This window comes from Macaca nemestrina, chromosome 3, assembly GCF_043159975.1.
Source record: "Macaca nemestrina isolate mMacNem1 chromosome 3, mMacNem.hap1, whole genome shotgun sequence".
Taxonomy (NCBI): domain Eukaryota; kingdom Metazoa; phylum Chordata; class Mammalia; order Primates; family Cercopithecidae; genus Macaca; species Macaca nemestrina.
The window spans coordinates 66,969,152-66,991,443 of record NC_092127.1 but is presented as its reverse complement, the minus strand read 5'-3'; the positions used below and the strand labels follow the sequence as shown (position 1 = coordinate 66,991,443).

Sequence of the window (22,292 nt, the reverse complement as noted above, 5' to 3'; positions counted from 1 at the left end):
CTCTCTGTGCCCCATACAGTGCTTTTTGGAAGTTTCAGTTTGGAAGAGCCACAGGTTGCCCCAAAAGAGCCTATGGGCTCTGTGAATGCTTTAGACGCAGAACAGAAAGCAAGCAAACAAGCAGGCATTTAAGGAATGTTAAAGATGAAGTGAAATCTTGATCAAATTCTCTTCATGGTCTTTTAATTTGTACTTTTGGAAATCAGCTAGCAAAGTTCTTCTAAGGCTGATAAAACATGAATTTCTCTCTACTGGTATAAGAATGAATCAAGCAATGAATTGTGCAGTTAAATCACCTGCTAGAAAATGCCACTTAAGACAGTGTGGAAGATGAGCTCCTCTACACACAATTGGCTGCAACATCCAACTAAGAAGGGGCAGGGGTAGAGGGCACCAATCAAAGAGCTGGCTCCAGCTGGTTTGCAAACCCACGGTTATTATGACCCACGAGTCTTCCAAGGTGGTTGTCTATTAGAATTCTCATTTGGACTTTAGCTCTAGGAGCTACAAAAATATTCTCAAGATTAGTAAACATACCTTCTAATTAACTTTATGTCTCCACCCTCTGCCACAGTGACACAATTGCTCACACCCTTAAATAAAATTCCACTTGTTTATTTGAAGACACCATGTGGTCTGTTCTCTAAATAGTTCACCAAATGGGCTTAACATTCTTTTATAGGACCTAGTTTCCAATAATACTATCGTTTTTTCCTAGTTTTTCTCTAGACATCGCACTTTGCCACATCTGCTCTTAAATGTGGTGACAGTGCTGTCCCAGGTGTGGTAAGTTGGGATAGTTCCCAGGCCCCACATTTTGTTTGCCCCCTCCCCCCACCGCCACTTCCCCCTCTCCCCACAATATAATGACAGGTGGCTAGGAAATGACTCAAGAGGTGGAGTGTGGAGGAACAAGAGGAGGCTTCCAGCACAAGTGTGGAAAAAAACTTGAGGGTTTCATAAATGTGTATTCAGTTAATAAACTCCTCCTTCCTCACCAAAGGCAAAGATAGTAGCAGAGTCCTTTCCTCATTCCGCAAGCTTTCAGAATGGACATGTCTAATTAAGATTCTTGTCTCCTTCCAAGTTTATCCTTAATAATCACTGTAACAAGAGATTGCTTATAAACTGAAAGCACCAAATGATGTGATTTGTCCCCACCTGTCTCATTGCACAAACTATAATGATCCCAGGTGATAACCAATATCTGTTACGACTCTCTTAATTGCAAAACAAAAAAAAAAAATACACAAAAAACTTCAGCTTTTCTAAGTCACTTTTCTAACAGTGCAGCCTGACAGGTTTTTCTCTTTTGATCAGTGCTCCGGTGCCCGCTATATTCAGGTTTGGTCTACTCCAACTCCCAGGTCCTTTTTTCCTTGTTTCTTTTTTCCTTATTTCTTTCCTTCACTACTGAAATCTGAGTATTTTCTCACAAAAGTAGCTGAAGTGGGTTGGTTGTGTGCATGCTGAGGAAGGATATCTCTACAGGTCCAGCTTTACATACTTGCCTAGAATGTTGCTTCATTCTATTCTAATTTGGAGTTTCTGCAAGTGTTTTTCAAGTAAACGGTAAGGAGTTATGAATAAAAGTTCTTTACAATTGAATGTGTATGGGAAAAGAATGAAAGCAGGCTCCTATATTGCAGGGCTTTTCTTAACCTCTAATACGCTATTTCAGCTATGACTATCCAAGAGTGTGAATGTGACCATGGAGGCTCCTCCTCGTGGAGCATCACTGGGACAAATCCTCCAGGATCCATTCTGGGAACTCTGGTTCTACTTGCCACAGGCACATCCCCAACAGAGATGAGGAGTAGCCCTCCCAAGGGACGCTGCTAAACAGAACAAGCTCCCTCTGGCCAGGCTTTTATCCAGTCACTGGGCCTCAATAGCCAATTTTCAGCTGCCACCCCTCAGGCAAATGGGGAGATTCTATAAAATGCCTTTAAATTGGTCTTTGTTAGTGATCTAGCATGCAAGAAAGGACACTATTTTCTCCCATTTATTTTCAGAGTCTAGAGTTTTACATCATTCACTCATTCAAACAGTATTCATCGAATACACACCTTGTGCCAGGCAAAAGGATGAAGAATCCCAGCCCTTATGGAGCTTATAGTTTTGTGAGTAGAGACAGATAATGAACAGATAATAACATAAAAAAAAAGAAATATACCAGACACAGATGATTTCCTAGGAGGAAAAATAGCAGAGGAGGATGGGGAATATGGATGCCGAGAAAGCAGTTAGATGCACAAGATGTACAAGCAGTTAGATGTACGAGCAGTTAGATGTACAAGTTTGGGAGAGAGTTCGGGATGGGAGCAATCAGCATGCTCAAAGTGCATGTTCAAAGCAGAGAAGCTGCCTGAGATCACCGAGGAAGCTAGTGTGGACTATGAAAACAGGAGGTATGAAAACTAAGCCTCAAAGTTTTAACACTTCAAAGTTTAAAGTTTGGGGTGATGAGGAGCAATTAGCAAAGGTAACTGAAAAGAAACATACGCTGACAGGGGAGGAAAACCAAGAGTGAAAGCCAAGTAAATATAGAGTGACCCCATGAAATACTGAGAAACGAAGTAAGATGTAGTCTGCTAATTGGCTGGGATATAGCAATATGGAAGTCATTAGTGAACTTGAAAATAGCTATTTCAATGAATTAGTGAGGACAAAAATTCAGTTAAAGTTGGGTTTAAGAGAGAATGGAAGGAAAGAAGAGACAGCAGGAAGAAATAATTATTTCAAAAACTTTTGCCGTAAATAGGAGCAGAGAAATTAAATAAGGAGTAAAAACTATTTTTCAAATGGGAAAAGCAATAGCCTGTTTTTATGCTAATGGAAATGACCATTAGAAATGGGAAAACTGAAGATAACAGAGGAATGGGTGGAGAATTTCTGCAGTGATGACTTTGAGTGATGAAGTGAAGATGGGACCTAGTTGTGCAGCTGGAAGGCTTGCCCTCAGGAGCACAGTGTTCTCCAGTGTGACAGGAGGTAAGGCTGAATATATGAACACAGATACAGCTAGGTGAGAAGATATGACGATGGGGGCATAACAAGTTCTCTTCTGGTTGCTTCTGTTTTCTCAGAGAAAATGGAAGCTAGGTCATTAGCTAAAAGTGGGGATGGGGAAGGAAGTACTAGAGAAGAGGATAAGATACAAAATAATATGGGAGGTGGAGAAAGTAAATGGACAAGAGAATTTAGTGAGATTAACAGGCAGCCCTAGGGCCCATTTGAGGCTGATGTTCATGTATGGATGCATATTTTTCTCCAGCCAAGTGCATTTGTGTGCATAGGAGCAAAGAGTAGGTGTAGATATGGATTTAAACATGGCTGTACTTTTGTCAAGCAAAGACAATGTCATGAGAAAGGAAATGATAATGATAGATAAGTAGAGAAGTGATGACATGAGGATGGAGTAAGGGACAATCCATAGCTGGTAGGATCAATAAGTTGTAAGTGGTGAAGAGGAGGATTTTTGGAGGTGGGGCACTAGAGAAAGTAAGCTGGAACAATAAGATGTGGTGGTCAGCAGGTTGGATGCTTGGAATTGATGTTATAAAGGGATTTAAATAATTTACAATGACAAGATCTGGTGGAATATGACTATGAAAGTGGGTGGCAGAGAATGGTGTAGACAAGATCTTTGAATGGATGAAGGCAAGACACTGACAGGCCAGAATACCAGAAGGATTATGTGAACATTTAAATCACCAAGGATTGTCAGGAGTAACGGTGAAGGGAATGACCGTTAGGAGCTAAAATTTTAAGGACTGAGAGAAAAGGATTCTGATGGTGGAGGAGTGTAGAAGACTGAAACAAGGAGACGTGGCTGGGCGTGTGGGGCTTATGGCACACAACTCCAAGCAGGTGTTGTATTTTTAAGGTGAAGGGAGCAACAATAGCCTGGAATTAGCAATGAAGGGCAAGCCATTTGCCAAGTTGTCGTCTTTCTTCTTTATTTCTAGTAACTTCTATAGTATATCCTTCCAATGAGTTATTTTAGGGGTATATTCCTTCTGGGTTTTCTTTTATTCTAAACTTTTTTCTTTTCTTTTTTTTGAGACAGAGTCTCACTCTGTTGCTCATGCTGGAGTGCAGTGGTGCGATCTTGGCTCACCGCAACCTCCATCTCCCAGGTTCAAGCAACCCTTGTGCCTCAGCCTCCTGAATAGCTGGGATCACAGGCAGGCACCACCACACTTGGCTCAGTTTTGTATTTTTAGTAGAGACAGGGTTTGCTGTGTTGCCCAGGCTGGTCTCAAATTCCTGGCCTCAAGTGACCCACCCTCCTCAGTCTCCCGAAGTTTACAGGCATGAGCCACCGTTCCCGGCCTTTTTTTCTTATTGTGTTCAATTACAGGCACTTATTCTCAGCCTTAACTATACATTAACATCACCTGAAGAGGTTTTTTAAAATTGTGCTGTGCCCAAGCCCTACTATGAGCTATACTGATTTAGTTGTTCCGGAATGGAGTCCAGGTGTGTGCAATTTTTAAAGTTCTCCAGGTGATTCTAATGAGCTGACAAGTTGAAAACCAAAGTCCTAGGGAAAAGTTTGGAAAGGTTTGTCTTTGGGGGCCTGTGCATTGTGATAGAGTGTGGTCCATACTTTTCACCACATCCTTGAAAATATTCCTGACCCAAGAAGATGAAGACAAAGCCTCTTATTTTTTTAAAGAGAAAATGTAACTTTAATTGGTTTTTTAAAATCTTTCTTAATTGGGGATGGCAGTGGGACTTGGGAATGGGAAGTTTGTTAAAATCTGGGACATACCAAATTCAATAAAACGTGATGGTATCTTTTCCATAACATTCGGGTTTTGAAACCTCCATGCAGTGGAATCCATGGGGCTAAACCACTGTTCTGTGCATCTCAGATCCTTTCTGTCCTCCCTTCCCACCCTCTAAAAATGCAAACTATGCTGGTGTAACTGACTCTGGGGTTCTCTGTCACTGCTGGTTTCTGCGTAGGAGTGTTGCACACACCAGGCTCAGTTAGCACCTGTGTTTTTATGATGTGAAAACTGCATATCCACCATATGAGCATTACCCCAAATTGTGTAATTTTTTTCTCACAAAGTGGAAAAAAGAAGTTTCAGAATATGCATTCAACCTCTTCTGGCTTCCTATAGGGACAAGGTGGGTTAAGAATGGGGTTACTAAGTTGAGGAGCCCTGAAGGCAGAGCTCCTTCTGAGGTGGTGATGTGGTGCCATTCAGCTTGCTACTGTGTCCACTTTCTTGTTCCTTCACTTCTGTGGCAAGGCTAGACCACCAGTGAACGCAGTTTCGTAAATTTACTTGCTTACTTAGTAAAATGCTGGTCCTGGTTCCTTCGCCATAGAACTTGATCCTAATTACAGCCTTCATGTTTATTTAGCCACCCTTTTCTTATTCAGTCAGGTTTCTGAGATGCCCAAACCAATCCTGGGACATTTCTAAGCAGTTAGCACAAAGACAATAGGGGACAATTTGTACCTTGTTAAGAAAGAAAGATTCTGGAGAAAACAGTGACCAGAAAATAAATCCGGAACTTATTTCCCTTAGTAATACAATTGCCCATTTCTGGCCTAATGAGCGTTGACACCTAATTGCCCCTGCATATATTGAGGGAAAATAAATAGTAGCAGATAGAACATGTCTGCTAATGCACTCAGTGAAAGCGGCTTCTCCTTTCTCTCTCCTTTCTTTCCCCTTTTTTTTAAAAAAAAAAAAATTACTATTGGCTGTCATTCTCCTCCCTTTTCTCTTTCTACTCATCTACACACTGATGTCATATGCACACTCGACTCACACTTCCACATGTCATCCACTGACACACGTTCTCACCGTCGTTGTTCCTGGGCAGTTCTAACAGGTCCATTTCTGTACAGATGCTTTGGTTTTAAGCTCTTACCTGATTCTCATCAGCAGTGGCCTGCAGATCTGCAGGCTTCTTAGCATCCAAAGCAGCCCAACCAACCACAGAACTGGGTTGACCTGTGACCCTCTCCATCCCAGTAGTATTTGGACCAACTTTTGGAGGAGCCTGCAATGATATGCAGAAAGCCATGGAAGTCATTCTCTCCGGAGTGGAATTTTTCAAATGAGCAGCTTTGAGTGCCTCTAGTCAGTGTTCTGGTTAGCCCATAAAACAGCTTAAAATACTGTTAGGACCAATTATCTTTAACAAAGGTACTGAGTCAATATTTAAAGTCAAGAGATATCACAACTTCTTTTATGTAATGCTGGGTCCTCATTCCAGCCAGAAAATCATTGGCCAGAGTTGATTAAGTCCTGTGCCTCTTAGACAAAGCACATCTCCTCAGTTTGCCACAGTCCCCACCACTTCTCATCCATCCCAACTCCCTGTCTTTTCACTCATTTATGGTATCTGCCTGGCTCAAGGAGGCATTTGTGTTAGGCACCAACTCCAGAACTACTGCAAATGGATCACCAGCCCAGCCTGACGAGAGCCCAAACCTAGAGAGATAAACTATCCAGCTGTTGGTTGTGAAAACCCAAAAGGAAGGGCAGCCTAGGGTTCTATGCTGTTCCAGGCTCTTTTAGTACAATATATAGAACATCTGCTTTGGGAACAAATACCCCTGGGTCTAAGTTCATCTGTTTGATAGTTTAACTTTGGATGATTCACTTAGCTGCTGTAACATGGAGATATTAACTGAGACATTCTTGCAAGAGTAAGAGATATAGCACAATAAGTATTAGCTATTATCCTTATTTGCTTCCCCCTCTCCTTTCTGGTCCATATACCTTCTCAAGTACTAATGAGGACATAGGCACAGTACCAATAAATGTATGTTAGCAGGGGATGAGACTGATGCCAGCAATATTGGCCAATAGTGATAAAGTCAAACAACCTCAACCATGTCCCAGAGATTTCTGGGTGCCCAAAAGAGCAAGATGGGCAATACCTTGGCATAGAAGATGACTTTCTGAAGTGTCTACAACCAGGACTTGAAACTCATGAAATGTCTTATATCTCCGCTATGCTGATAGACCAGGAAAAAGAGGCCAAGAATCTGAATTGGAGCAGTGATAACAGAGAAAGAAAGGAAGGGGTGGATATAGTTAGAAATTTGTACAAATTAAAATTGATTGATATGTAAAGAGTATGTTGGTTTTTTACTCTGTCAACTTAGTTAAACTGGAATTACATTTCCCAGGATTTCCTTCTCTGTATGGCTCTGGGTTAGGGGTGGCCACACATTTTGGTGTAATCAGGAAGGTGGAAATGAAACAGCAGCTATTATTTTATCACTGATCTGCTGGCTCCCCTGGGCTGGGCTGGCTCACAGCTGATCTAGCCCCCACCCACCTCCTCCTTCAGCTTCTCCATATGGACAGCTCTCAGACTAGTGATAATAGTTTTTTCTGCTCATTGTCAGGTGAGATGCAGTGAGAGACAAACATGAGTTCCAGTTTTTCCTTGTAGGTTCCAGTTTACATTCATGATTTTAGTTTTTCCTCACTTTTTCCCAAGTACATCCAGCTTTCCTTCCTGACTTCCAGCCCTGCTGGCCAAGAGTGACCCCAGGCCCACCACAAGATGGTTCGCTGGGATTCACAGAGACAGTTGCCACAAAGACCCAAAAACCTTTCATAGACTTCAACACCAGTCGTCTTCATAGTTCCACCGCAGCGGCTGATTAGTGGCTTTTCTTTGATCATTTTCAGGCCTTCATTTCCCTAGTTCCTCCCCAGTGTATAAGATCTAATTCCTATAATAAAATCCTCAGTTCATTATGCCCATAGTGACTCTGCTTCCCTGATGGTACTCTGACCAGTACAGGGAGTGAGGGAAGGAGATGATGGAAGACTTCTAGGCTCTGACTTGGAAGATGAACTGAGAAGATGTATATGAAGAGTGCCCAAAAGATAGCTAGAGACCTAAAGCTCTTGGAAGGACTCCCCTTATGGCTCTCAAAAGAATGAAAGAGACAGTTGAATTAACCTAAAGAACTCAGAGATCTAGGGAAGCTCTCATTCCCAACCCGGGGCTCGCTACAATTAATGCTTCATTGCTAGGTCACAGACTCATCTGCCTTACTACGCTAGCTGTGTAGAAAGAGATTCATCCCTAAAAGAATTTGACTTTGGATATATTGGACCACCACTGTCCTTGTAGGAATAATGGCCAAAAATATTTACCCTAGATCTATATTAATATAACTTTATTTATAATCCATTTCTATATTTGTTTGATATTTTTACTTTTATTTCTATATGTCTATCATACGCAACCCCAACAAACCTAATAGATAAAAAAGATTTACAGGATGTATTGCAGGGTGACTGTGTGACCTTAAGGAGACTAAACTTTATTCATTTGGGGGAAGGGGCTGCAGTGGAAGGTAGTTCCCACCCATTGTCCTTATACTCTTCTTTTGAAAGTTAAAGAGAATCTCTAAGAAGAAACGGTTAACCCAGTTTGAAATATACAGTTTATTTTCAAGATCCATTTTCAAGGCATATCATGATGGCTTCCTTTAGTTTTCTGTTACTGCTCATCCATTATACTGTCTACCACAGTTACATACTTCTGTAGTGGAGAGGAAAGGGGCATCTGAGAGATGTGCTCAAAGAGCGACATTGCATTTGGTCTAATCCTTTATTTTAACATGAAGATTTGAGGCATACATAACTCACAATCATTGCATGTGTTTCAAGGTAATTTTTTTCTAATTGGATGGGAATGGCCCTATAGTGCATGAACATTTTCTAAATATGCAAGATAATATAACCTTGTTCCTAGAAAGTTGTTTGATCAGCTGATTGTTATCTGCGAATCAACTCAGAAAAGGAAAATAGCTTAGAATAGTCTGAGCTATGTAAGGTATGCAAAATTTATCAGGCCCAGAAAGACATTAGTGTGGAATTTCGGTCACCCCCTTACTCTACTTTTTCTTTTTTCCATTGCAATTATCACCATCTAACATCCTGTATAATATATTATATACTACATTTATTATTTATTTTCTGTATCCTTCCACTAGAATGTAAGCACCTGGGGGCAGGTATCTTTGACTTTTTGTATACTGATGCAACCAAAATACCTAGAACTGTGTTTGGCACATAATAAGGGCTCAATAAATAGTGTTGGGGTTGAATTCAATGTTTACACTAGATAGTGAGGTTAGTCAACTATAGCATAATGGCCTTTATTATGATGCATTCAGAACCAGAAACAAAAGTGCAAAAAGATTTTTAAAAGACAGTCATAGAAGTTACCTCTCATATGTATGTCATGATATAAATCAAATTTTAAGTGCTTACTGCTTTTGTGTCCAGAGGTGATGGATGTTATTCACATCCATCTTGGATGTGATGACAGCCACTGTGTTGCCTGAACAATAATATAAGCAGCTTTCTATCTATCAAGACATCAAACGAATCAAACAAAGGACGTTTCAGAAGGGATGCTCAAATACTGTCATCTGAAATCAGTCACCCCTTGTGGATAATATTTAGGGACCCTGAATTTCCAATAATTTAAATGCTATTAGACTTTAGTAGCTGCTGAATGAATACAATGTGATAGGGTCTGTGTAAGGTGCTTTACGTGCTTCAATTCATTTAATGTTCCCACAAGCCAGCAAGAAGATATTATAATTTTGCAAATGAAGAAACTGAGATACAGAAATGACATCCAGCATCCTCAGTGTCACACTGAGAGTAAATGGACTGGCCTGAACCAGGCTGCCTCCTGGAACTGGTTTCTTTGGTGAGCATATAGATGAAAACTAAACTGCAGGGAATTTTTGTTTGCTTCTTTGCAGTTGTAACACAGACACTCATTTTCTCTTCCTTCTCCCTTTCTCCCCACCCAAAACAAAAAGCAACCATTCCCTTACTCAAGGAGCGTTGACTGGCAATGCTTCAAAGCATGGATGGTTTCTGGGACAGAATATATTATATTATCATATAATATAAATACATTTGTCCCTCAGTGGTTCAAGGGAAATTGGTTTCAGGACCTCCTTGGATACTAAACTCCACAGGTGCTTGAGTCTCATATAAAATTGGATAGTATTGCATATAACCTACACACATCCTCCTGTATACTTGAAATCATCTCTAGATTACTTATACCTAATATATGTATGTATGTATATTAGGTATATGTAATGTAAATGTCATGTAAATATTTGTTATACTGTATTGTTCAGAGAATAATGGCAAGAAAAAAGTCTGTACATGTTCAGTAAAGATGTAACCATCCATTATTTTCCCCAAATATTTTCAAATTGAAGTTGGTTGAATCCATGGATGAAGAACTCATGGATACAAGGGCTGACTATAATGAGAAGATATGAAAGCTGAAAAGACAAAGATTACTGCATATTTACATATGTTCAAAGAAGAAGGTAACAAAACTTACCTGACTTGAGTTTATGATACAGTTTTTTGAAAGATCTTGGAGATTGAGTTGGGTGCTAATTTGGTATCAAGGCTATATCGAGGATAAGATGGCAAAGAAGATTTGAAAGACATTTATATAAGAATTTTGAAGATAGTTCCCTCCATGTCACTTTTAGGAAAGATTGTTGTAAAAGCTTAGATAGGCCGGTCACGGTGGCTCATGCCTATAATCCCAGCACTTCGGGAGGCCGAGGCGGGCAGATCACGAGGTCAGGAGATCGAGACCGTCCTGGCTAACACGGTGAACTAAACACGGTCTGTACTAAAAATACAAAAAAAGTAGCCGGGTGTGGTGGCGGGTGCCTGTAGTCCTAGTTACTCAGGAGGCTGAGGCAGGAGAATGGCGTGAACTGGGGAGGCAGAGCTTGCAGTGAGCAGAGATCATGCCACTGCACTCCAGCCTGGGTGACAGAGGGAGACTCCATCTCAAAAAAAAAAAAAAGCTTAAATAGTGTTCATCTGCTTTTCACTTCCCAGATAGTTGTTCCTTGAATGGAAGTTCATATAAAATTGAATCACAAAGTGGCTTGTTGTTATGAATTATGTTTTGAAAAGAAAAAAAAAATAGATAATCAGCTCCATCACCACCCAAGCTTGAGATCACAAAGTAATCTAATGCCTCTCCTATTATCTATGTATTACTGCATAGTAAATTACCCCCAAACTTAGTAACTAAAAATAATACTAAGTACTTATTGTGTCTCACAGGTTCATCTCCACGTGGACCTCCCTATAGAGCTTCTTGAATGGCCTCACAACATGGCAGCTGGCTTCTCACAGAGTGAGCAATCCAAGAGTAGGTGGAAGCTGTGATGTCTTTCATGACCTAGCCTTAAGAGTCATACCTCATCACTTCTACCATATCCTACTGGTTACACAGGTCATCTCGAATGTAGGAAGGACTTACCAAAGTGTAAATACCAAGAGGTGAGGATCACTGGAGTGGGTCACCACTGGGGAGAGAGGGGTCATCTTAGGGATAGATAGCCACACCTCTTTATTTCTCCCAAATCCAAATAACCCCTGAGTGATAACTGTTCTTTCTTTACAACTTTTTCCATTTCTACCATCTCTGCTATTCAACTCCTACACCCTACCTTGATTATGAGCTAATTAATATAATGACCTCTTAATTGGTTTTCTTGCTTCCAATCTACTCCATATTTTTTTGCCATGTTTACCATTCTTCTTTAACAGAGCTTGTTTTGTAACTATATTTAGTTATATGTATTTATTTTGCTTCTCTATATTTTAAAGCTTTTCCTTCAATGAGCACATATAATTGTAAAATTAAAACAATATTGAGAAAAAGAAATCACACACATGGACACTCAAAAACCAAGCAAGCAATGTGAAGGTCGTGTTATAAAGAATGACACAGTAGAGCAGAAAGGTTGATGAATGGGCTTTGGGTCATGACAGTCCTGGGTTCAAAGCCCAGCTCTCCTGCTTACTTACAGTGTGGCTTTAGGTAAGTTTCACACCCTTGCTAAGACTCAGTTTTACCATCTATTAAAAAGGAAGGGGGTAATGCATCAAAACCACCGGGCTTTGTGAGGAAACCCAACATGAGCTGGAGGGTCTGGGATGGGATGCTGGGGATGGTGAGTATAATGTACATGGGATTAGATGTAAATGGTTTTATGTATTTCTACCCATTTATTTCCTACACTAGATTGAGAAGCTTTGAAGGTAGGGACTGATTCATACATCTGCAAATCTCCACAACTCCTAAACTGTGCCTTTGAGAGGTATGATAAAGGGAAAGGCAGTAGTGGGACATGGTTAGTACAGAGACAGTTGAGCCGGATAAATGCTGAGTTTGAATCACAGCTCTGTCATTTGCAGGCAGTGAGATCTCAGGCAAGTGATTTAACCTCTCTGAGCCTATGTTTTCTCATTTCTAAAAAGCAAGTTAATGTTAATTAACTTAGTAATTATAATATTTGTTATAATTATTATTTATCAATAGTAATAACTATTATAATAGTTAATAATGCCTGCCTTTCAGAGTGTGAGAATTGGATAATGTATGCAATGTTTTTAGCACTATGCCTTGTGCATACTAAATGCTTAATAAGTGGTAGCCATCAATATGGTACATAGTTTGCATTTAATAGTTTTTTAGGCTGGGTGTGTAGCTCATGCCTATAATCCCAGCACTTTGTGAGGCTGAGGCAGATGGATCACTTGAGGCCAGGAGTTCAAGACAATACTGGCCAACATGGCGAAACCCTGTCTCTACTAAAAATACAAAATTAGCTGGGCATAGTAGCAGGAACCTGTAATCCCAGCTGTTCAGGAGGGTGAGGCAGGAGAATGGCTTGAACCCAGGAGGCTGAGACTGCAATGAGCCAAGATCGCACCACTGCACTCCAGCCTGGGTGACAGATCGAGACTCCATCTGGAAAAAAAAGAAAAAAGTTTTTCAAATAAGTTGAAATTGAGGGAGAAAGAAGGCCCCGCCCCTGGAATTTTTCTCCAGTTTTCAGAAGCTTTCTGTGGAGTTCTAGAGCAGCACTATCCACTAGAACTTGGCAATAAGGGAAATATTCAATATCTGGGCAGTTTCACAGGTTGGCCAATCACCACCTGTGGCTATTGAGTACTTGAAATGTGGTTGGTATGAGGAACTGTGTTTTTAATTTTATTTACTTTTAATGCATTTAAATTTAAATAGTCACTACATTTAAATTTAAATAGTCACATGTAGTGAGTAGCTACATATTGTTCAAGACAGTCCTGTAGTAATCACAGTGAGGTGGGCATCCCAGTAGACCTTCTTTTCCTCTTCTTTACATCCATCTGTGATGCTACAAAACTGCTCTGTAACAATCTGAAGCTGAATGATTGCAGGTAAAGCCAGGGAGTATTATAATCCCCCTACTCAAGCAAGAAGCATTGACTGACATGCACTCTTCCCGTGCCCACGAACCAGGCATGCTGGAGAATAGAAAGAAGGTATAACTTCTATTTTGAGGAACATATGATGATCTGGGGAATTCAAATTGCATACACACCAAAACAACTACTTTGGTTAATATGTTAAATGAGAGAAAGTATTTAGTATATAATTGCTCTTTATGATTTTATTGTCAATGGAAACCATTTAAATGTAATCCCGTGTACATTATCCTCACCATCTTCAGCATCCCATCCCAGACCCTCAGGCTCATGTTGGGTTTCCTCACAAAGCCCAGTGGTTTTGATGCATTACCCCCTTCCTTTTTAATAGATGGCAAAACTGAGTCTTAGCAAGGGTGTGAAACTTACCTAAGGCCACACTGTAAGTAAGCAGGAGAGCTGGGCTTTGAACCCAGAACTGTCATGACCCGAAGCCCATTCATCAACCTTTCTGCTCTACTGTGTCATTCTTTATAACATGACCTTCACATTGCTTGCTTGGTTTTTGAGTGTCCATGTGTGTGATTTCTTTTTCTCAATATTGTTTTAATTTTACAATTACATGTGTTCATTGAAGGAAAAGTTTTATAATATAGAGAAGCAAAATAAATAAATACAGACAGCTTAACTTTGGCATTAGTGTAGCCTGGTTTACCTGTTGTCAAGAGTAATCACAGAACATAACTTCAGGAGTCCTGTCCTACCTAACCTGGCTCCCCTGGGGAGAGAGAGGCAGCCCAGTGTCAACTGTAAACTTACCAGTTCTTTGTGGGTCCAGTTTTTTATATTATCTCACATGTGCACAATGAAATGTCAGAGTCTGAAGGGAACATATTGGTTATTAAATGATTCTAAACTAATTTCCTCATTTTTTCAAATGGTCTCATCCCAGACCATTTCTTCATGATTCTAGACTATACAAGTCCCGGGCATTTAAATAACTTGGCAATGATAATTCTCAAAAAGGTAAAATTATCCCTCACCAGAGAAAAGGCAGCAAAACATTTGGAAACTATCTATGCACACACAGGTTATGTTTTATTTCATAATATTCTTAAATCCATTTGTTCATAAAGTCAAAGGGCTGGTTTACAGGCAGCCACTACTGCCATCTGTTGGTGGTGGGCAGAGTTGATGCGTTTCTACATAGATGCATAAAATGGTTCTTATCTGTGAAAGTCCTTGAGTTGAAGTTCACCACAGGAACTTCTGTGTTCAAGATAGAAAGAAAGAGATAGAGAGGGAGGGGGAGGCATGTGGAGTCAGATAGGCCTGCATTCAAACCTTGGCTATGCCTCATGCAAGAATTGTAGCCACTTTCATTCTCGGTTTTCCATTTGTAAAATGGGGATAATATCTATTTCATAGGGACGCTGTAAGAATTAAGTTTAAAAATGAGTATTCAGGTAAATGCTAGCCAAAATCTCGGTGGCCTCACAGGAGTAGTTTATTTCTTGCTCACATCACAGTTTAAAGTGGGTCCTACTGATCACCAGACAGCTCTCCAACAAGTGGTGATTTGGGACCAAGCTCATTTTATCTTAATGACTCCACCATCTTCAACTTGGGCTTCCAAGGTCACCCTGGAGCCCAACATCCATCCAACAGAGCAGGAGGAGAGGGCATGAAGGAGGCTTTTATGAGCCAAGCCTGGAGCTGCATACACCAGTTCTACACCCATTCCATTAGCCAGAACTCAGTGTCCTGGTTGCATCTCACTGCTGGGAATGCTGAGGAACATGGTCCAGCAGTCTCAGACACAGCATGCCAATTAACAAATACATGTAAAGTATTAGCTCAGCTCCTCCTTCTCAGTAAGTGATCACAAATGGTAGTAGCCACAATTTTTAGTAATGGAAACATAAGCAGCACTCTAATGCACTTGGGCACTTTTATTTATATACTATGTAATACTATTTCTAGTCTTCCACATTTTTAGCATGATATGTAAAACTAAAAGGCAATATGATGAGGTGAAAATAGCCTGGTCTTGGAGATGTGGTTTCTAATCCTGTGATCTTGGACAAATCACTCAGTCTGAACCCCAGTTTCCTCATCTGGAGAATGGCAGGGTATCTGTGTAGTCTCCTTCTAACCCCAATTCCCCAGCTCTAAAGCTTTTTGCATAGAAGTAATGCAAAATCAAGAAAATAAACACTCAGTGACTCTCAGAATAGACAAGTCACAGAACACAAGTCTTGGATGGGCTTAGATGGGAAAGATTTCTAAAGGAGAAAGAGCTTTAAGCCAGTTCTTGGAGGAGGTGGTGGTCCTGAATAGTGGGAATGAGGTATGGAATGTTAAGCAAGAAAGTTAGGAGAGGCCTGTACATAAGAAAAATGTCAGGGGTGGCCGGGCATGGTGGCTCATGCCTGTAATCCCAGCACTTTGGGAGGCTGAGGTGGGCAGATTACTTGAGGCTAGGAGTTCGTGACCAGCCTGGCCAACATGGTGAAACCCTGTGTCTACTAAAAATACAAAAAAAGTTAGTCAGGCATGGTGGCAGGTGCCTGTAATCCCAGCTACTTGGGAGGCTGAGAGAGGAGAATCACCTGAACCTGGGAGGCGGACATCGCAGTGAGCCCAGATCGTGACACTGCACTCTAGCCTGAATGACAGAGCGAGACTCCGTCCCCCGACCAAAAAAAAAAAAAGAAAGAAAGAAAAAGAAAAAGAAAAATGTAGGGGAGGGAGCATAGTAAGGAGAAAAGCCTGGCTGAAAAAGGGAATGTGTTGGGGTAGGGATGAAGAGTGAATTGAAGATGTTTGATAGGTAGAAGGAAATAAAAAGTTAACGATAGATTGCTAGGCTGAAGAGGTCATGTTTAATCCAAAAAAGTCCCATTTGGAAACCAATTATGGGTTTTAGATGGGCAACTGACATCGTGAAAATCTACTAGTCATTATGAAAAGAAATCTGATTAGATCATAGCACTTGATATGGCAGTGGCTTTCCTTAAATTGCTGAACTTCTAAAGTCTAAATGCTCCATTAAAAAATCTTCCAAATATGTCAGTTATCTGAATTCTCTATTTATTCCAAGGAAAAAGAAAGAGGTTTACATGGTAATGAAGAAAAAATGAAGGTATGCGAAGAATCAAATAATTTGTTAAAAGGGTGCCAAATTTCTCATCTTTTATTTGATTCTTTTTAATTAAGAATAAATATGTAGGTAAGACATGAGTCAGACCAAACTCAGAAAGTACCTAGAAGCTTTCAGTATTTGAGGCATGCTAGCTAGTTTCATGTGGGTGAAGTTTGGTTTTCAGGAAGAAAAATTGAAAACAGAACTTGTTTGTTTAGATTTTGCCATTCTCTAGGTGACTTACAAGGATGTTCAATGAATTATAAGAGGAAAGAATTTCTTCTTGGCAACACTATAAAGAGCCTTGTTTGGAGAGAATATGGTCCTAGAGCAGCCCTCGAGTACATGACAGTTGTTCTTGGGACCAGGTCTGGAGAGACGACGTCTTAGCTGAAATAAACACAAGCAGAAGTTCGGTCCAGTCCTCAAACCAGGTTTTCAATCAATGTCTGTGTCACCCCCTTGAGAAACAGGAGAGCTGTGAAACACTCCACAGAAAAGTTAGATGATGTCTTTGACTCTCCTTCAACTCCAAGAAGCTCTTGGGAGGCGCCTTTTTTTTTTTTTTTTTTTTTTTTTTTTTTTTTTTTTTTGAGAAAAAGGTTGCATTTTAGAAGAATATCTGTTATTTACTACATTATTAATTTACACAAATGAAATAGTCTACTATTAAATAACCACGTGACCGTACAAGGCACAAGTCTTTCCTGGGTTTCAGGTGTCAGTTTTCTTCTCTGTAAAATATGAAGATTAGATTTCAGGGCTTCTTCCTCATCTAAAATGATAAAATCCAACTCAAAGACCTTCTTCTTTCTGGTGAAGTAACATTAAGCTTGAAGTCACTTTATCACGTTGTTCTACATCTCTATTACTTTTTTTTTCTTTTTCTTTTTTTTTGAGACAGAGTCTCGCTCTGTTGCCCAGGCTGGAGTACAGTGGTGTGATCTCGGCTCACTGCAAGCTCTGCCTTCTGGGTTCATGCCATTGTCCTGCCTCAACCTCCCAAGTAGCTGGAACTACAGGTGCCCACCACCACGCCTAGATAATTTTTGTGTTTTTAGTAGAGACGGGGTTTCACCGCATTAGCCAGGATGGTCTCGATCTCCTGACCTCGTGATCTGCCCGCCTCGGCCTCCCAAAGTGCTGGGATTAACTCAAGACACAGTAGTTGGCATTGACTCTCTGATGAAGTTCCAGGTGGGAGGGTTAGTACACTTGTGTATATAGAAAGAGCAGAAGTTACAGGGATATGGATTTTGACTCCAGCTGAGGAAGAACTCTCAAATACAAAGCTTTGGTGTGCCCGGCCTCTATTACTCTTAATGTATAGGAAAACACTAGCAGACCATTGAGTAGGTACTGAGGGAAGAATCCTCCATTCAGTACAATAACACATTGGTGGGAGCCTCGAGCCTAAAGCTACTTACCCCCTACCCCAAAGACAGCAAAGGACAGGAGCTGGTCTTCATACCTTTATGCTTCTTAGAAACACCTGTGTTTTAATTGTGGCTCTACAATACAGTTTTTGGACATGGACACTTTCCAGTTTGGCAATAGTTTATTTGCTATCTATCCTTATTCCTTATTCCAATTCAATGTTTTTACGTGGGTTCTACTTTTCTCTCACGGTAATTTTTTTTCTAAAGCAAGACCGTATCCTAAGTAGAGCAATTTTATACACAGTGTCCAGGACACAGTATTTGATTATAACATGAAAATGATAAGAGCTTAAAAAATTCAAACTATAGCGCTGGTAGAGATTCTAGAGCAGCACTAATATGGTAGCCTCTAGCCACGTGTAGCTATTTAATTACAATTAAATTTAATTTAAAAATCAGTTCTTCAGTCATACAAGTGCTCAATAAGCACAGGTAGTTAGTGACTACCATTTTGGACCTCACAGATAAGGAACATTTCCATCACTGGAGAAAGTTATATAGTACAATGCTGCCTTAGCGATCAACGAGACACAGAATCATATTTGTAAAAGATGTCGGCGAACTTGGAAGCCACTTAATACATTCTTATATCTAGGACATTTCAAATATTTTCAGTATCAAATAATTTATCACCTTACAAAGTGGCCATTCCACCTTAGGAAAGCTTTGTATTTGAGAGTTCTTCCTTAAATAGAGCCAAAATCCATATCCCTGTAACTTCTGCTCTCTCTATATACACACTTTCTATATATACTAACTCTCCCACCTGGAACTTTGTCAGAGAGTCAATGCCAACTACTGTGTCTTGAGTTAATTCCTCTTTCCCAGTGAACCTGTGCCACAGGTGAGGAGGCTGAGGCTGGAGTTAGCAGTCCTCCCTGGAGACTCCATGATAGAACTCAGACTGTTGATATATTCCGGTCTAGCTGAACTGCTTTCAAGTGTAGCAACTAATTCATTAAAGAATGTGTGTGCACAAATTTATAGAGTTTAAGTTCCTTGTCTTTTATCTTTCTTTTCATTTTGTTGTTGCTGTTGTTGTTTTGCCATTGCTTTATTCTCTTTTTGCGCTGCATACTTCCTAAGAGACTCTAGGCTATTCCTTCCCCAGAAGAGCAAAGATTACTCAGGCTCTGCATGAGTGTTTCAGAATATAAAACAACTGTCCTCATCCACACCCCAAATAACCCCAGATGCCAAGCATAGAAATCACCAAATGGCTTGCTTCAGTTTGACAGTTCAAAAGCAGTTTGAGAGTAAAAGAGGAAACCAGAAGCATTAAAGATCAATATGTACTTCCACACGGTGTCTAGAAGAGAGGATGCCTTTGATAACATATCATAAAGAAAGGGCATCTACCTCTCCAAAGTGGAGACTTTGCAGGTGAGATACTGTGTGAAGTGCCAGTTACAGCTTTGTATCTGTTCAACAAATGCACATTGAAGTGTGGAGTCTGTGCTGGGGCAACAAAGATGATTGGAACATTGTGTTTACCCCCTAGTCACTGGCAGGGAGGCCAAGTGGAGACAATAAACAGTCAGTTACCACCATAGATGACTTCACTGGTCACTCCAATGGGTTTGTTTTCAAAGGAACCAGCAGGTCAGTCTTGGAAGTCAAACCGTTACAGGTGGTTGCTGTAACAGCAAAGCAACTCCTGCGTGTCACTAGATAAGGGGAACCACAGACGAAGCTTCCTAGGGAAGAAGTTTCTCTGACCAAATCAGCCTGGGCCCAGCAAGTAAGCTGGCACTGTGTGAACAGCTAGCTATATGCTTTACCAACAAAAAAACTGGTACCTGATCCAGTTCATTAACTTTGGCATATAATCAGAAATAATGCTGCCATCTGTGCAGAACTATCTTTTCCTTTTACACAATCACCAGCCTCCACCAGCAACCATTCTCCTCAATATCCAGTAGCATGCTAGGTTCATGGTTGCACATACACACACACCACATAGATAAGATTTTATATAGAATTATTGTGTATATATATATCTACACACATATAGATGTGATTTTGTTATGTTTTTATATGTTAATGATCATAATTTATACATAAATATATATTTACATAAGGCACATACATTTACATTTATAAATACTTGTAATATTTTTATGTAACCCATATGTATGTATATGTATGCACGCATATACACTGAAAACATTTCTAGAACGATATAGAAAAAAGTTTTCATGGTGGTTACCTTGGCAGGGTAAGAATGGGGTTCTCGAGATTAGAATAGGGAAGATTACATTTGTATATTACTTTGTAGCCTTTTGCATAGTTTAATTTTTTTACATTGTCTATTATTTTTAAAACAACAAAATATTTTATTAATATTTGGTTATAACAAGGACACCATCATCTATCTTCACACTCCAAAGTGAGTTTCAATGTGCAAATAGAGTTTAACTCTATTTGCTCTAGGCTGGGTTTATCAGGATGCCTTGCCTTAGACTATTTAAGTTAAGATTTCTTCTACATCTGATGACCTGAGATAAGTTAGCCTGAAATAAGATGAAATGAGGTGATATATGTGACTATGTGACAGTGCTTTGCAAACTATAAACTCCTACATGTAAGTCCATAGCCTAGCTTGTTGGAGAGTGCCCAGAACCCAACTTGATGAAATCCTCTAGGTCCTGGTACTCTTCCCTAGACTATTTTTGGAAAGAAGTGAGAGGACACTAGTATAGGCTAAGGTAGGAGAGGGAAGGGTAGGAAGCCTCCAGAAGTGCTACTGTTACCTCAATCTCCTTGTGGAGGAATGCTCCTCTCCTGCATGATGCCTGAGCTGCCAGACCTTCCCCCTATTCTTCGCTGAGGAGTGAAGACCTCTGCTGGAGCAACGAGGTATCATGCTAGGGAATTTCATAAAAATATGGTGAATTCGTTGTCTCTTTGTCTAAAGGCTGAGCCACCTGTCACTCTACTTCGTCACTCTCCTTTATTAACTCTCTGGAATCCTCTTGTTTAATTTATTAATTGAACCAACACCTACCGAGTCTCTCCTCTACACCGGCACTGTGTCCTGTCCTGGGGAGATGAGATGAATATGCTATAGTCCTACTCACTGAGATATTCACTGTTAATAGTGGATAAGGACATGGAATTTTTTTGTAATGCAATCCAGCCCATTGACTATTATAGCAAAAACATGCACAGAGTACTGTGACAGTGACTGTGCAAAGGAAAGAAGAAGGGACATTGGAGAACGGGTAGGAGTTTGCCAGGCAGGAATTTTGAACAGACAGAGCAGCACAGGCAAATGCAGAGAGGCTTGAAAATGCTTGAGAGATTCAGGAGAAAGGGAATATAGTTGAGTTTGGCTGAAATACAGAAGGAAGACAAAGTGACAGAGACAAATCTAAAAAGGCTGGACAGGGTCAGGTTGTAAATGGCATTGTATATTGTGCTAAGGAGTTTGGACTCTGCCCAGTTGTCACTAAGATGGAAGGGAGTTCACTTGATTTTGCATCTTTTGTGAAGAAAAACTTACAAGCTACACAGTTATTTACTTTGAACTGGTTAATAATTTATTCATAAGAACTTTTTTACTTACTTATTTCATTAAAAAGTAGAATTTGCCATTTATATACTTTCTATTTCTTTCCATTTATTGTATGTGTATGTGTGTGTCACACACATATGTGCGTATGTGTGTGTTTGATATACACATGTACGTATCTTAATATCATCTATTTCCTTTTCTTGTTACATTTCCTGTGTGCTAAGCTGGGGTATTTATTCTTCTGAATGATGCAATGGGTTAACAAGATAATATATCAGGAAGGAAATCTTTTAAGATACAGGGACATTGACACTACCTTTTGTTTCAGTTTGATTAAACAGATGGAATTCCACGCAAGTGGAAAGTTGTGAAGGCGGACCCTATAGTATATACAACATCAGTGAACAAAAGCAGTGGGAAGTCACTGAAAGGAAAGGCAGCAGAACGGTTTCTAGCATCTCACTCTTTACCAATGACACTCTGCTGCTTTAGGACTTATTGTTCAAAATCCAGGTTTTATATCGATAATAAAAAGTGATGTTTTTACTTGTGAAATGCTAAAACTCCTAACCATCAGAGAAAGGAGTGGGTGATTGCCTGGAAAACGACTCATACATTCCTCGAACATTTTTCTCAAAAAGTAATTATTTTGTGAACATGTAGAGGGCACTGGGAACTACAGTAAATGTGGGAGTGTTTTCTGAATAAAAACTGAAATTTTTGATAAGGATTAATCTTCATTTTGTATATAAATGCTTTGGAGACGTCAAAAGTCAACCAAAATTTTGAGCATAGTGTTTTAGAAATTTGGCATGACCTAATTTTAGTTAACTGGAAATATTTCTAATTAAAGATGAATATATTTAAAGTGACATAATGCCTTTAAGGATTTTAATGTTACAAGAATTAGTTCTAATTCT

General features: G+C 39.9%; 1 long non-coding RNA gene across 1 annotated transcript in view; it reads left to right on the top strand.

The window, feature by feature from the left end:
• LOC105486138 (uncharacterized) overlaps window positions 1-22,091 on the top strand; it is a 185,613-nt gene extending 163,522 nt beyond the window's left edge. The window contains exons 12-14 of the long non-coding RNA XR_011620997.1: window positions 10,259-10,372; window positions 11,136-11,354; window positions 21,701-22,091. This is a non-coding gene — a long non-coding RNA (uncharacterized lncRNA). The remainder of the gene's footprint in view (window positions 1-10,258; window positions 10,373-11,135; window positions 11,355-21,700) is intronic.
• Window positions 22,092-22,292: the final 201 nt, after the last annotated feature.